A 6,907-nucleotide genomic window follows, 5' to 3' on the forward strand; every position below is an offset into this window, starting at 1 on the left:
TCAAATTGTGAAAGATCCAGTTTTCATTAAGAAATATCGGAAGCATGTTATCTCCTTTATTAGGGTTAAGCTGATTGTTTTTGCAAGAATACGTTGTTCTGCTCCTGTGGCACTCAACAAGAGCTGTGGGCGATAGCCTTTGGGTTGATTTTTTCGAAATGTTTATAAATACCACTAGTACGACAGCCGGCGCGGTGGCTGAGTGGTTGTCGTTCTGGGCTGCTGACCCAAAAGACGCGGGTTCGATCCCGGTCGCGGCGGCGGGATTTCTTTGGAGGAGAAATTGTAGAGGCCCGTGTACTGTGCGATGTCAGTGCACGTTAAAGAGCCCCAGGTGGTCGAAATTTCCGGAGCCCTTCACTACGGCGTCTCTTATAGCCTGAGTCGCTTTGGGACGTTATCCCCCATAAACTAAACCAAACCTAGTACGACATAACTCGCGGAACAGGCTTCCTGTTACAACGAGATTTTCGCTTCATACTTTTTTTAACATCAGAGCATGAATACGCCGAAGCATGAAGCTTGAATACGCCGCGTCGATATGGGGTCCTCATGCTAAGTCACTTATATCTGTTTTGGAAGCTGTTCAGAACCGTGCCGCTCGTTTTATCCTTCACGACTATGGCCGTACATCCAAGTGTCACAAAAATGAAAAGTACATTGTCACTACCATTACTTTCACTACGTCGAAAAATTTCACGACTCTGTCTTTTCTTTAAGATTTACAATTTCAATCATGTCTTGAAAAACGCTTTGCTCATTCCACCCACGTATGTTTCATCGCGCATTGACCATCCACGCAAAGTGGGCGTTCCACCTTGTCACACTACTGCTCGCCATAATTCTTTCATTCCAACTACATCATCCGAGTGGAATCACTTGCCAGCAGATGTGGCACTCACTGACGATCTCGAGCATTTTAAGAAAAAGTTGAGTGCCTGCTTTTCTTGCTCATGACATGTGTGCCCTTCGGTTAGTAGTGCGACATGAACGCTGTGTTCTTGACTTGTAGTTTTGTTTTTGCTGGTTTTTGTTCTCTTTTCTCGTTTTTTTTTCTTCTTCGTCTAGGCTTCCATGAATTGTTGAAATTTGTAATAACTCAGTGCAGTGAACAATATCTAGTCCTGTAACCCGTAATTGTATTCATTTTTTGTTATCTGTGCTTGTTCCACTCCCCTCAATAATGCCCGCAGGGCCATGAGGGTATTTGAAATAAATAAATAAATATGTATTGTTTCTAATAAAATCACCTGTCAGTTATCGCTTTCGTTTGTGCTTCCTCCTCCCGCTGTACCGTAAACTGTTCACGCGGTTTGCGTTGTATTTTCCTGTCTTTTTGTTTTAACACCATCGATCAAAGCACGCACACAGTGTGCTCTGATATGCTAAACTTGTACGGAGACCTTAATTAAAAGCCGGAATTTTTTTTTTGTGCACAGGGAATTCCGGCTCCAGCTAGTGCAGGACCGGTCCGCTTTCACCGAGGATTTCTCCCTTGTGACAAACCAAGGACGCGTCCGTGCCAGCCTCGACCATCTCTACTCCGGCCACGTGGCAGGTCTGCTCTTCGTCCCTAGGGGTCTGCCGCAATTACAGCACTGTTTGGTTGGCTTTAACAATGACTAACCAGCCCCTTACATCAACAGGTGTGAGATAATGAATGGGAGACTCGTAAGACTTCACTGAATTAAGAGTAGAACTTCCAAAAGAGATTTTTTATCCCTCACCACCCCACCAAACTGTTAAATAAAAACAGGACGTAGCTATGGTGAAAATGACAGATTGTTAGTAGGAGGCGTACAGACACCAATGCAGAGTAGAGAACAAACAGCCCCATTTTCCTGTTTTCTTTTTCTCCTGGTGTTCTCGTACTTTCGCTGGTGAAGTTATGTCTAGAGAACAAACGATGACTGAGGATGTTTGATGGCAAAAAAAGAAGAAAAGATCAAGCTATGTTTGTACATCCGGTAACACAAATTTTAGTGGATTCAACGCGCCCAGATTCAGAGCTGGAGAGATTAGTAACTTTGAATTTAGGTTGGATATAAATCGTAAATCCATTTGCCACACGTGGCAGCGCACGTTACACACTGTGACGGACAGTCACTCATTCCTCCATGTAATTCTGATCACAGCCATGACAGGAGCAGCGAAGCTGAGGGTGAGGATGGGGCGTGGAGGTTGGGGGTGTGGCATTAATGATGTGCTATATATAGGCGCAGTAAACAGTCACGGGGCGTGGTCAAGGGCTGGAAGACAAGCGTTTTAGGATGGGCGGGTGCCGCACTCGTGGACAACTCCTACGAGGACAACACAAAGATTTCAGCGCCACACATCTGTCGCTTTAATAACAAAACGGAGAACGGCTGGAACACCAAGATTTCAGCCCCAAACATCTGTCGCTTTAATAACAAAATGGAGAACGGCTGGAACACCAAGATTTCAGCCCCAAACATCTGTCGCTTTAATAACAAAACGGAGAACGGCTGGAACACCAAGATGCTTCTGGACACTTTTCATTGTTCAACCGTAATAACAGAGCCTACACGCATCACTTGTCACTCTGAAAGTCTTCTTGACATATTCATCACAAATAACCCGGAAGGCTGTATCAAAGCCGGCGTTATAACGGCAGCTCTGGGTGATCATTTGCCTATATTTATGTTTTGCAAGCCCGGTGAGCTATGTAAAAACTTCGAAAAGCCTTGTGAATCATTTTTAGTTCAAGAAGTTAATGAAAAAACGCTTGAACGTTCCCGAACTGCAGTTGAGGGAATTGACTTTACATCTGCGCTTGAGTGTACTACTGCTGATGATGCCTACGACATTTTCTTGGGTTTGCTTAAACGTGCTTACACAGATTGTTTTAAGTACAAATCTGTCAAAAAGCGCAAAAAATGTCGGAAACCATGGCTCACTGACGAATGTATTAGAATGATTAGTGAAAAAAATGCGATGTATTTTCAGTTCTTGAAAACAAAAGACCCCAATGACTTCATATCATTTAAGAAATACAGAAACAGTGTAACAAAAGTGTTACGCAACTCTAAACACGCTTATTTTGAAAATCTTTTTGGTCGCGTTGCAACTCGGGGAGACGCTCTTTGGCGTGAATTACATAAACTTTTAAATCGCAATACGCACGAAAGTGGAGACCTCGAAATTAGTGTCAATAATCAAAGTTTTAAAGGAAGAGAACTAGCAAATAAGTTTAATGAATACTTTACGACTTTAGCGAACAGTAACCATGATGATAAAGCATTGTCCTACTTGGGTCTACCGAATGCCCACACTGCTTTTTTTGATCCAGTTACTCCAGATGAAGTGTATTCCATTTTTATGTCTTTGAAGAATAGCAAAGCGCGTGATATTGATGGCCTTCTTATCCGCCCCATAAAGTTTGTGCTCGAGCTCCTGGTACCTGCTCTCACACATATTTTCAATACCTGTTTGACTACTGGTGTTTTCCCACAAAAAATGCAGCTAGCCAGAGTCACTGTTCTGTTTAAGTCGGGAGACAAAAATGAGTTTTCGAATTATAGGCCTATTTCTGTGCTGCCTGTCATATCAAAAGGATTGGAAAAAGTCATCTGCAAAAGAGTTGTATCGTTCTGTGATAAGCATTCTATAATATCCATCCAGCAGTTTGGTTTCCGGCAGGGTATGTCAACAGAACTGGCCCTTCTCACACAAAAGGAATTTATTATTAAAGGTTTCGAACAACGAAAATTAACACTAGGCGGCTTTGTAGATTTCTCCAAGGCATTTGACAGAATTAACCACACAACCCTATATTCTAAGCTTGAACATTACGGATTCCGTGGAATACCTCTTGCCCTTTTACAATCATATCTGTCCGCGAGACAACAAAGCGTTTCACTAAAAGAGGAGTCGTCAGCTCTACGCAATATATCTTGTGGAGTGCCCCAAGGTAGTATATTAGGACCCATTCTTTTTACTATCTATATAAATGACATAGTAACAATAAGCAACCAGGCATTCTTTGTAGTCTACGCCGATGACACAAGTTTCTTTATTCAGTCAGAGGACATTAGTGAATTATCGTCTTTAGGTAATATTACATTTAGTAAACTGTTAGAATGGGGTAAAGTAAATTCATTAGAAATAAATACGAAAAAAACCAAGGCTGTCCTATTTCGACCTGTGCAAAAAATTCTTGATTACAGTATTTGTTTAAAGATAGGCCAAGAAAAAATAGATACTGTACATGAGGTGAAAACCTTAGGTGTAGTATTTAATGAACATCTAAATTGGGATGCACATGTAACAAATGTGCTTCGCAACTTGGCCAAGGCCTGTGGTGTTCTGTGCAGACTTCGTTACATTGTCCCACCTAAGATAAAGCTAATGTTATATAATGCCTTATTTACCCCACACATCAATTACTGTAGCCTTGTTTGGGCAACGACATCAAAGGCGAACATACACCGGCTATTTTTAATGCAGAAGAAAGCAATCCGTCACATTGCAGGCTTACCGTATGATGGCCATACAACAGAGCTTTTCTCAACATATAATATAGTGTCTGCTGTACATCTGTACAATTTAAACTTAAGTATGAAGTATAAAATCTCGTTGGCAAAATCCAATACATGCTTTCTCTCGCTGTGCAATCTTAGACAATCTTTGGATGTTCCTTACAACATAAGACACAGAAACATTTGGCTAGTCCCCTTTTCGCGCACAAATAACGGTTTTAATAGATTGGAACATCGCTTGCCAGTATTATTAAACACACTTCAAGACACAGACATGGACATACGAACATCGTCAAGACCCGCACTCGTTAAATATTTTAGGAATTTAACTGTGTGAAGCAATAGATTAAGGACTGGCATTTCCATGTTGTAATTAGAGAAACATTTCTGCATAAATACATTTGTCTGTGTTTCAGATTTCATTTTTGAAGTATGTACATGTTGTATAAATTTTTGTGTATAGAGTTTATATATATGTGTATATATATGTATATATATATATGTATATATATATATATATATATATATATATGATGTGTGTGTGTTGACTCGGTATAATGCTTTCTGGTGTACGCGCGTAAAATATTATTTGATCGTATTTTGTGCTGTAGTGCAAGAATTTCTGCAGAAACTAATCTAATCATTGTGTGTAATTTTTTGTGTGATTTTAAACCCCTGTACGCTGCCATCAAAGGGGGCAAGGGCCTTAGTCAAGCTGCTTAACTAGCAGCTTTTAGTCCTTGCCCTCACATTTTTTCTGTACCAGGATAAATGTGGAATAAATGAATGTGAATGAATGTGATTTCAGCCCCAAACATCTGTCGCTTTAATAACGAAACGGAGAACGGCTGGAACACCAAGATTTCAGCCCCAAACATCTGTCGCTTTAATAACAAAATGGAGAACGGCTGGAACACCAAGATTTCAGCCCCAAACATCTGTCGCTTTAATAACAAAACGGAGAACGGCTGGAACACCAAGATTTCAGCCCCAAACATCTGTCGCTTTAATAACAAAGCGGAGAACGGCTGGACCAGTTACGCGCAGCTCTGACAAGCAGTGACCTCCTTCAAAGAGCGTTCGTTCCTAGAGACGGACGTCGAATGAAGAGACATGATTTAAGACGGCGGGTGGCGCCGGAGTGGAGTAAACAAAGTCCCTAAAAAGGCTCAGAGAAACTTTTGCTTCTGGAACCCATCCCACCACTCTAGCCATCTTTTCATTCTCCTCTTCCACCAGCCTATTGATGGCCAGGGAAGGTAGAAATAATCATTCTAATTATTACAGTGGCGAAGCGAGCCGCCTTTATACAAGGTCAAGTACAATTTGGAAGGGGACGCACGCATTTAGGTAGAGCGCATTCCCTTTGCATTCTGCTCAGGACCTACTAAAATGGCCTGCATGGAAAGATTACTGCATTCAAATGACGAAGAAGCTAATGTCACTGAAAACGGAACTTCTATTGGCTTGTAAAAGTTGGAAAATATAATACAGCAGCTCAGCGGTGGTGGTAGCTTGCACGGTATTCTATAAGCTGTACAATGTCCATCCTCAATTTCACGTCAATTCATTCCTTTGATTGGACACTAAGATATACTCACGGCTTTTGAAGCACGTGTGGGAAGCGACCCAGCCCTTTGGTGGTTGGCGACAGTACCTCACCAACCATCCACTGGCCGGGTCGCTTCCCACAGAGGCTTGAAAGCCGTGGGTACATCTCAGTGACCAATGACAGGGGATTAAATGGGCGCGAAATTACAGTGGCAAAAGAGCAGCTTATAGAATACGGCCTCTGCTACCGCCACCGCTGGGCCGTTTACGGAAAATTAAAAGCTGCAGTGCATCGAGGCCCTATTTTGTCACGGATGCCTTGAGCTAGTCTATACCGCTGTTCTCTTCATAACAAAAAATGATGGATTTCATCATCATGACGAATTTCATGATGATGGAATGTGTCATTTCCGCTCCATCAAACGAAATCATGGCCAGAAAGAGGCGTACAATTGATATTTACGAAGGTGAAATATTCGATGAATGTTCTCATCATTCCGTTAAAGTAGGCCCTTGCAGCGCTTTGCAACTTAACACTGCCTTTGAGCTCTGTTATGTACTGCTGCGTCTCTATTCTTACTTCTTTCTGCATACTTATTGAAGTTTATATAGTGTGCCTTTACAACAAGCCGCAGTGCATTTAGGTACCGAAGAAAATTTTTCGCTCATGCGCGTCGAGTATCAATGCTACGCCGTCAGAAACCGCGAACTTGATCGTTAGGTTTATACAGAGATTCGTAAAGAATGATCTGGTTTTAGTTGTGTGTGTACTAGTATTCTAGTCCACCCTTAACTGTTGCCGCAAGTCTTAAGGCTGCTGCCTTCTTGGCAGGCGCTCCCGGCAGCCGTGTGGTAGG

This window comes from Amblyomma mixtum, chromosome 2, assembly GCF_055824585.1.
Source record: "Amblyomma mixtum isolate Tamu chromosome 2, ASM5582458v1, whole genome shotgun sequence".
In the NCBI taxonomy this organism is placed as follows: Eukaryota; Metazoa; Arthropoda; class Arachnida; order Ixodida; family Ixodidae; genus Amblyomma; species Amblyomma mixtum.